Source organism: Eulemur rufifrons, chromosome 30, assembly GCF_041146395.1.
Source record: "Eulemur rufifrons isolate Redbay chromosome 30, OSU_ERuf_1, whole genome shotgun sequence".
In the NCBI taxonomy this organism is placed as follows: domain Eukaryota; kingdom Metazoa; phylum Chordata; class Mammalia; order Primates; family Lemuridae; genus Eulemur; species Eulemur rufifrons.
Window position 1 is genome coordinate 59,432,365 of NC_091012.1, and position 10,740 is coordinate 59,443,104.

Consider the following 10,740-nt stretch of genomic DNA (forward strand, 5'->3'; position numbering starts at 1 on the left):
TTTTTGAGAACAGGAACCACATCTTGTTAACTATTGTATACCCAGCACCTAATATATGCAGGCATATAGTATGTGCTCAATAAATATTTTTGAATAAATAAAAATATGTTTCCTTCCACAGTCATGTTTTTACATGTGGAGCAAATTCAGCAGCAATGATTCTGTAGCTCTAGATAATAGATTGGGAAAATATGGTCCATGGGTTAAATATGGCCCACCACCTATTTTTATAAATGAAGTTTTATTGTAACACAACCACACTCATTTGTCTATGTATTGTCTATGGCTGCTTTCATGCTACAACAGTTCAACAGTTGTGAAAGAGACTACGTGGCCCACAAAGCCTAAAATATTTATCGTCTGTTCCTTTACAGAAAATGTTTCCCAAAATCTGCTCCAGGGGAAATATTTAGGCAAAACTGAAATAGAGGAGTGGCCATTAGAGAAATGCATATCAAAACCACAGTGAACTACCACTTAACACCTAGCTAGGATGGCTATAATTAAAAAGGAAAAGCAAAAGAACGAGTGCAGCCCAGAATTATTTGTCTTTTCTGTCTACAGGGTCTCTGTTGCAACTAGGAAACCCTGCCATTGTAGTGGGGAAAGCAGCCACAGGCAATATGTAAATGAATGAGCATGGCTGTATTTCAATAAGACTTTACTTACAAAAACAGGCTGCAGCCTGGATTTGGCCTGCAGGCTATCCTTTTCCAAGCTCTGACATAGAATGTTGTGTGAATGGTGCCCTGGAGTTGTGTGATGTGGTAGCCCTGTACGTAATTCATATGGATTAAATCATCAACTCAAGAATTATTCATCTTTCTAGAAAAGACCTTAGGGACCACCCACTTCCTGTACATTTTACTGATGAAGAAACTTAGACCCTGAGAGGTTAAGAGAGGTGCTTAAAGTAATATAGCTCATCAGTGTCAAAGGGAGGTATCCTGATTCCAAGTCCAGTGCTCTTTCCATTATGTCACTCTATCTACGATAAATATTAAATGATTTCTAATACAGTTAATGTTTAAAATATATTTTATTATATTCTGATCCTTTGCAATTTGAGAACTAATGTTGGGGAAAAATAGGAACGTCTACCAAAGAACAATTACTATAAAACAGTAAATTAAATATAAAATATAAATAAATATGTGTGTATTAATGGGAAGAATCACTCACCCTGATATTAAGTCTCACTATATATTGGCGATAATCAAAAGAGTATCGTACTGGCAGAATGATAGACACATAGATCAATGGAACAGAATAAAAACCCAGAAATAACCTTATTAACAAATGGTGCTGGCCGGGCGCGGTGGCTCACGCCTGTAATCCTAGCACTCTGGGAGGCCGAGGCGGGTGGATCGCTCGAGGTCAGGAGTTCGAGACCAGCCTGAGCAAGAGTGAGACCCCGTCTCTACTAAAAATAGAAAGAAATTATATGGACAACTAAAATATATATATACAAAAAATTAGCCAGGCATGGTGGCGCATGCCTGTAGTCCCAGCTACTCGGGAGGCTGAGGCAGTAGGATCGCTTATGCCCAGGAGTTTGAGGTTGCTGTGAGCTAGACTGACGCCACGGCACTCACTCTAGCCCGGGCAACAGAGTGAGACTCTGTCCCAAAAAAAAAAAAAAAAAAAAAAAACAACAACAAATGGTGCTGAAACAAAACGACACTCATAGGCAAAAGAATGATTCTTCACCTAAACTTCACACCATATATAAACATTAAGTCAAAAAGGATCACATATTTAAATGTAAAATGTAAAACCATAAAACGTTGAGAAAAAAGCATGGTAGAAAATCTTTGAGGCCTAGGCAAAGAGCTCTTAGACTTGACATCAGAAGCATGATCCATAAAAGGAAAATAAACTGATAAATTGGATCTCATCAAAATTTCAAACCTTTTAATCTGTAAAAGACCCTGTAAAGAGGGATGAAAAGACAAACGACAGTGGAAGAAAATATTTGAAGAAAACCATATAGCTAATGTGAAATAAAAATAAAATCCTAAGCCCCCCAACTGACCAACTTCTCTGAATTCTGCATTCATAATATTAACTATTAATTAGTTGTATCCACTTTGATATCCTCCAGGAATCTCCAACTTAACTTAATTTCTCCCCCTCCATTCTTCCTCCTTACTTGTGCCTTACACATAGCAGACACTCAATAAACATCTTAATTAAAACAGAAATATTCTGGATTTTTTGAATGGCGCATAATTCTACTATTCTAAAAAATTAGAAACCTCAGTGCAGTTCTTGGCTTTTCCCTGTCACTGTTAAATCTAGTTAATCACAAAATGCTATCAATTTTACCTTAATGTTTTTCAAATGTAGGCTCTCCCCATTCTTACAGCCTCTGCTTTAGGCAGAGTCCTTGCCATCTCTCAGTTGGACTATTGAATGGGCTTCAAACTGGTCCTAGCAGATTTGTGTCTACAAGTGTATGGTTAGAAGTAACTGTGTGTGTGTGTGTGTGTGTGTGTGTACGCACGCGTGCATGAGAGAGAGAGAGAGAGAGAGAGAGATGTGAAAAAGCTCACTATGATGTGAAATCACACTCCCCAACTTAGGTTAGGTGCAGTGCAGCTTAGGTTAGAAAAAAACCTCTTTGGAAAGAAATTCCTGGTTGCAGAATCAAACGGCCTTGTGAGAAATAACAAGCTAAGGAAATTTAGCTTGTAAATGATTGTATGAAAGTTCTTATTATAAATGCTGGCTCCCCAAATATCACTGAAACAACCTATTGATGAGATAAAGCTGAGTTCATTCTACCTAAAGGAAAGGGAGGTGGAGGGGACAATCTCCACAGAGACTTAATAGCATCCATTAAGTGGGGAGGGTGAAGTTGGGATATATATAAGACTTTAAAGTCTGGTCTAAGTTAGGTCTTTCAATCGGGGAAAGGGATTTGGCTATGATTGGGTAAGGATCATGATACAATAGTTCAAGATTTTTAGACCCAGCAGTACACCAGTGAACTTTTAGGACCTTCAAGATGGTTCCTTCAGGAGGTTCCTGGAATGTAAGATAAGTTTATTTGCAACTTTTATCTTTCTGATAAAGGTTTCCTGGAATAGTAAAATTATGCTGATGAAGGCAGTGGAAGAATAAAATCATGTTAATGTAGATAGTAAACTGTGTGGGTATAGATGATCTCAGTTTTCATTATAAAGAAGACAATAAATAGAGACTAGGAAAGGGAATTAAAAGATATTTACACATTTGATTATTAATAGTGGATACTGAACAATTAATTTCCATTTATTATAATATTTTTGTTGTAGGCCGGGCACATTGGCTCATGCCTGTAATCCTAGCACTCTGGGAGACCAAGGCTGGAGGATTGCTCAATGTCAGGAGTTCAGGACCAGCCTGAGCAAGAGTGAGACCCTGTTTCTACTAAAAATAGAAAGAAATTAGCCGGACAACTAAAAATATATAGAAAAAATTAGCCAGGCATGATAGTGCATACCTGTAGTCCCAGCTACTCGGGAGGCTGAGGCAGGAGGATTGCTTGAGCCCAGGAGTTTGAGGTTGCTGTGAGCGAGGCTGAGGCCACGGCACTCTAGCCCAGGCAACAGAGTGAGACTCTGTCTCAAAAAAAAAAAAAAAAAAAAAAAAATAGAACTCTGACCCTCAATCTGCAGAAACCAGTCCAGAAAACCTATTTACTATCTATAGGTCAGATTTGTAGGAAGTCAGACTAACTACCTCTAGCAACTAATCCAGGAAGCCAAACAACAATCCCTGTAACAATCAATTCAAAATGGCCAGGATTAATTAATAACTGATAGCTTTCCTAATTTTTGCTCCCACTTCCAACTTAGGACCAACCAGAGAAAGCCAATTATGCACCCCTAACTAATCACATAGGATACCCTGTTTCTAGTTAGTCTGCCTACGGCTTCTCCATACCAACAGCTTCTAATCAGGTAATACCTGAAATCATCTCTTTTTTCCATGATAAAGCTTCTCCACTCCTCTGCCTTTGAGTCTCTGCCAAATGTAAGTAATGGCTGCTGACACCCTTGCTATAACAAGCCCTGAATAAATAGCCTCTGCTTGTTCTCATGTGGGGTGGTCTCATTTATTCCCACATGATCGTTTGTGCCTCATGGTCTTGACACTTTGTTTTTCTGCCTGGAATACACTTCCCCTTTGCATCCTTGCTCATTTAATGAATCCAGATCTCTGTTCCAAAATGACCTCCTCAGAAAGGCCTCCACTTGCCATCCCATCTAAAATATTCTTTTCAAAGCAACTGGTTCTAAGCAGTGATTTTCAAAAAAAAAACAAAAAACAAAACAAAAACACGTGTTGGCAAGAAATATTCTATACACTGCTCCACCCTTGCACAAAAAGGGGTGTAAGAACTTAGAGAGCCCAGCAGCCTAACACCTTCTAAGGAATACCCATAACAATGCTGAACTTTATCTGAGCCCCATGCTCCTGGAAGGCAGCAACAGTTAAGAATTCCCCCCACCCCTTTATATCCTGGCTTACCTCAAAGGACTACTTTGCTCTCATATGTCTCCTGGATGACTACCTTGTTTACCAGCCAGGCTCCCTTTCTTTTCTTTGAGACATTCCTCATTAATGAACATTCTCCCTATTGCAGTAGCTTGAATAAAATGATCTCTTTAATTGTCCAGGGCATATTTCCTTCACATCTGGAGCTCCTTTCCTTTCCATAATACCCCTTCCCCGCACCTCCCACCCCCATGTTAATAAGAAAGGTTTTTATTCCTTGACCCAAGTAGATTAGGTGGGCTTCTTGTCAGAAAATTTGCTTTGGAGTGAAACGTTCATGCAAGATGCTTGTTAAAGTGTTCAAAAAGATGGAACAGGGACTTTTCTGAGCTTATTGCAACAGTTTGTAAGGCTTTCTTTTGCCTGCTTGCTAATAAATGTTTGTATATGTGGGATAATTTAGTTTAAGACTGTCCTTCATTGTAACATACCATGCCCTCGCAAGGTTGTACACTTGAAGACCTATAGTCCTCAACTTCTAAATAGTCAAACCAAACTCTTGTGAATGCCAAATTGGCTTAGGTTAGATTACAACAAAAATATTAATATTATTATTATTATTTGAGTCTCACTCTGTTGCCCAGGCTAGAGTGCAGTGGCATCACCATAGCTAGGTAGCTGGGACTACAGGCATGCACCACCATGCCCAGCTAATTTTTTCTATATATATATATGTATATTTTTAGTTGTCCAGCTAATTTCTTTCTATTTTTTTAGTAGAGACGAGGTCTGCTCTTGCTCAGGCTGGTCTCAAACTCCTGAGCTCAAACGATCCTCCCGCCTTGGCCTCCCAAAGTGCTAGGATTACAGGCGTGACAGAGTTCTATTTTTAAATATGGCCTGGCCATTGTATGTATATTATTCTCTCAAATGTGATGTGTTTGGAGAATAGCAGGAAGGCTAGTGTGGCTGGAGTGGAGAAAGTGTTAGATGAGGTTAGATAGATTGGTAGAGAGTAGATCTGTGTCTTTGTTTTGTGTTGCTATGAAGGAAGTATCTGAGGCTGGGTAGTTTATAAAGAAAAGAGTTTTATTTGGCTTATGATTCTGTAGACTGTACAAGAAGCATGGTGCCAGCATCTGCTATCTGGAAGGGCTTCAGGGAGCTTCCAATCAAGGTGGAAGGTGAAGGAGGAGCAGGTGTGTCACATGGCGAGAGAAGAAGCAAGAGAGAGGAGGTGGTGCCAGGCTCCTTTAAACAATCAGCTCTTGCATGAACTAATAGGGCAAGAACTCACTCATTACCACAAAGAGGGCATCAAGCCATTCATACCTCCCACCAGGCCCCACCTCCAACATTGGAGATCAAATATCAACATGAGATTTTTGAGGGGACAAATATCCAAACCTTATCAGTCTGGTAGGGCCTTGAAATTTTATTCCACTGTGATAGAAACACTTTGGAATATTCTCAGCAAGGGAGTGATGTGAGCTGATTTAGTTTTAAAAGGTTACTTTGGTTGTTATATGGATTATAGAGACTATAGAGAGACAAGAGCAGAAGGAGAGAGGCCACTAAGGAGGCTATTGCCTTTCATCTATTGGTGAGAGATGATAATAGTCTGAACCAGGACGGTAGCTGTGGAGGTGGTAAGAACTGGTGGGTTGTGCTAGCTTCGGCAGCACATATACTAAAATTGGAACGATACAGAGAAGATTAGCATGGCCCCTGCACAAGGATGACATGCAAATTCATGAAGCATTCCATATTTATAATTTTTTTTAATTTAAAAAAAAAGAAATGGTGGGTTGTTTGGACATGTTTGGAGGGTAGAGCCAACAGGATTTGTTGATGGGTTGGATGTGGATGAGACAGAGTAGTCAAGAATATGTCCAATGTTTTTGACCTGAACAAATGGTGCCATTACAGAGATGAAGAACACCTTTGTGCTCTTTCATTAAATCATGTCTCATATTCAGTTTACATATGCTACTTGAGGCAGGAATGGAGCCCAGTCAATTTTCCTCCCACTGTGCTTATTAGAGGATTATATACAAGTACAGACTTAAGTGAATATTGCTAACTGACTCTAGTAAACAAATTGAAAAAAATTTAAAGATTTTGATGAGAGGCCACTATGCAGAGTTTCTAATTGGGGTGCCTCTATTCTCTTGCTTTCCCCACTCTTTTGATAGTTCAGTGAAATAAATGCAGAATACTTAGCAAATCTACATTTTCCTTTAAGGTGTAAATTCACATACTTATTGATGTAGTCATTCTAGGCAAAGTGGCCAAATGTTATAACTGGATATGAAAGAATACAAATTCAGAGTCTGAAAAAAAAAACACCTTGCACATTTTTCTCCTGGAGAAAAGGAAACAGATCAATACTCACCAGAAAATTATAGCTGAATTGTAGATTAGATACTAATCTGTTGGTTGCATTCTCACTTCAAACTATTTGTTAAGTGCCCAGGTAAGGAAGATTTTCTGCTGTGATTTAGATCTGGATGTTTTGCTTCTTATAAATTTGCAAATGCAACATAAGGGCCTTTTCTTGTGTTATTCTATCCTGATACCCCTATTAATCACAGTATTATATAGAAATACAAGGGAATAGTAATGCTTGGTTAGTAATGGAATTTACATATGAAAGGCAAGTGATGCATATTTAATTGCCCCTGTTGTAGAGTCTCATCATTATCACATTAGTCATTACTGTGTAACTACCTTGTTTTGCTTGACTATATACATGAATTTAATATAAATGAGCACAGCTGTCATGAAAAATTTTCATTCCATAAAATTATTATGAAATAGCTATCAGAATATTTAAATTTCGCTTTTAAAAATTTTCATATGGCTCTTTATTTCCCTAATTACCATATGTATGTGAATGTAAGCAAGAAGTTTTCTTTATTATCTACATTTCATTTCTACTTTCAAAATTATGCTACAATATTGAATTTTTGACATCACCACTATTTCCATAACACTGTGATAGCAATAGCACATACACAGTTTAATAAATGATCAAGTAAAATGATAAACTCTGGTGAAAAGCAAATGGAGTAATTCAAACCTGAATTTCTACTAGAAAATGAAAATGATTATAAAGTAGTATTAGAAGCAAATTTGTTTTATTCCAAATTTATTATGATTATCCTTCTTTTCCACATGTAAAATAAAATCCCACAAATTTAGGCTCTACTAAATCATAAATTTTCAGAATTCAACATTTGGAGAATAGTAAGGAAAAGGTTTGGTAAGTAAATGGATACATAAAGAACAGTGTTAGTATCATATTTAGGTCATATAAATGAACAATTTGTTTACTAAAAGCACCCTCCCAGTAATGGCAACTAAAATGTTCACAGTATTTCTAAGTCTTTCATATATTTTAGGTCCCAGTTGGGGGTAACCAGGATTAATTGCATCTGGTTGGAACTGAGTAGGTGGGCCAGATCATGGAATTAGGCCTTCCCACTGAGCAAATCCAGCTGTAAGCATCAGCTACAATGCAGTGTTAGAGTCAGAGTATGACATTTAGCTATGCAGTCACTCACCCAATATCACTGAACGTCTACTGTGTGCCTGGGGTTTATGCTAGTTACTGAGGATGTAAAGATGAATGTCTTCCCTCAAGGTGCCTCCATATATGCAGATAAATGGATTGCAACGGAGGGATTAAATGCAAGAATATAAACCATCATAATCACCGAGATCACACAGAGGAAATAGTAATTAACTGTGTTCTGGGGGGGAACAAGGAAAGTGTCAGACCTGGATAATGGGGATAAATAAAGCTGTTTTAAAGGGTTAGTGGCAGGATGCTGAGGGTACAGAGGTAGAAGACACTTTCCAGGAAGATAGAACAGAATGTGATCTAGCTGAAGTGTATTGGAAAGAGAAAGGAGTGGGGTCTGAGGATTGAGTAGAGCAAGGAAGGTGATGTAAAGTTTTATATATCATGCTAAAAATTTTGACCTGATATCTGATCATCCTACAGTGACACCATGAGTAAACTTTAGCGTTTCAGTGCCTCATTCTTAAATATGAACATCCAGTCAAGGATCACCAGATGAGCAAACCTTCCAACATCAGAGCTGCACATGTTTCAAGTATATAATTTGGTAAATATATATATAATATATATAAATGAAGCCATCCCCATAATCAAGATAGCAAACATATCTATCACCCCCAAAAGTTTTCTTGGGCCCTCTCTTCTGCGTCTCGCCAAGCAAACAAGGATCTGTTTTCTGTCACTATAGATTTGCATTTTTCTGCAGTTTTATAGGGTCAGTCTTTTTTTTTAACAGACATTGTTCAGAGCAGTTTTAAGTTCACAGCAAAATCAAGAGGAAGGTACAGAGATTTCTCATATACTCTCTGCTACTATCACATGTGTAGCCTCCCCAGTTATCAATACCCCCCACCAGAGTGATATATTTGTTACAACTGATAAACCTACATTGACATATCATTATCACCCCAAAACTATAGTTTACATTAGGGTTCACTCTTGGCATTGTACATTGTATGGATTTGGACAACTATATAATGAAATGTATCCACCAATACAGTATCATCAAGAGGAGTTTCACTGTCCTAAATGGCCTCTGTGCTCCACCATTTTATCCCACCCACTGGAAATTAAATAAAAAATTAAAACAAGATGGCAATAAAATGCTCAAAAACAGTAACATAGAAGATGAGAGTAAAGAAATTGGACTCAAAGATTTCCGTTGTGCATTCCTTATATCACAAAAGAGGAGACTAGACATATTGATGAACTTTATGCTTTACATTAAGTATCATAAAATGTCTTACTATTTTAAGATAATTCTCTAATATAATAGAAATAGAATACCCAATTTCCAAATAAGTAGAGTGAATAAAAGGAAATTAAAAACTCAAGCAACTGAATGAAATGTAGATAAAAAGAAAAGAGCAAAGAACAAGAAAAATAACAAAATAATAGTAATAAATCCAATTAAATTAATAATCCCAGTAAATATAAATGGGCCAATTAAAACAGACATTTTGAAATAAAATAAGAAAGCTAAATTTGACTAATATTTTACTTATGAGATATATATCTAAATATAAACATACATACTTTCAGTAAAAGGATAGAAAAATGTATACCTGGGAAACACTAACCAAAAGAAAGCTGACATAGTTCATCAATATCAGACAAAATATTCATCCAGGAAAATGGATAAAATAATTGTGGTATACTTATACAATAGAGTACAACAGTGAAAATTAATAATAAATACCACAAACTTAAAGAGCATCATCATAAGAAGTTGCAGTAGGATATGGACATTATGATATATTTATATTATTTAAAAACATGCATTGAAAAACATTATTACATATCACTTTTGGATACAAATACATGTAGTGAAACAAATTAAATTATACATTGTAATGATAAACACCAAGGTCTGAACAGTAGTGTTGAATGTTGGCTTTTCCAATATTATCAACACAATATGTTGAGTGTGTTTGCTTGTAAGAGAGAATACCAACTCCCCAAAGCTTTGGTAGTATCTCAGAGGAAGAAAGGTAAGGTCAGAATTTATTGAGAACTGGCAGTTTGTTTATGGGTGGGTCTTTCAATGTGGAGACTTGATTAGGATTGAGTAAAGATCATGATACAACAGTCCAGAATTAGTGGAAACAGCAAGGGGAGGATTTTGAGGAAGGATATGCAAAGAGTTTTAAGGTACAACCTGTCTTTTGACACTTTCCATTGAAAAGCTGATTACTCTTTTGGGAAGTTCCTATAATGAACAATCAAGCCATCTTCTTGCACAAGAGTCTCCTGGAAGACTCATGTCATTATAGACAGTAAGATATATGGGGGCAGGGGAGGGTAAATAATTTCAGTCCTCAGTGCCCAAGCTGAGAGTGGGGGTAGATAGTTTTAGTTCAAAATGTTTAACTTTAGGGCAGAGGAATAGGAACGTGGAGAAATACACAGGGGCTTCAACTCTGCCTATGATGTTTTATTTCTGTTAAAAAATCTGAAGCTAATATGGCAAAATGTTAAGACTTGCCAAACCATAGTAATGGATTCACAGGTAAAATGGCTGTTTGTTTTCTAATAGTTTTTTCCACTTTTCTATAGGCTTAAAAGATTTCATAAGTTTAAAAACAAGTGCTTTTGCTTCATAAAGAATGACCAATTCTTTGTCTCTTTTTTAAAGACGTTGTGTTGATTCAGCTTCCAGATGGTCTAGT

The 10,740-nt window shown here is 37.1% G+C and overlaps 1 non-coding gene across 1 annotated transcript; it reads left to right on the top strand.

Moving 5' to 3' along the window:
• The first annotated feature begins 6,151 nt into the window (after nucleotides 1-6,151).
• On the top strand, nucleotides 6,152-6,258 carry LOC138379229 (U6 spliceosomal RNA). The gene has a single exon (XR_011232012.1). It is a non-coding gene; the product is annotated as a U6 spliceosomal RNA (small nuclear RNA).
• Nucleotides 6,259-10,740: the final 4,482 nt, after the last annotated feature.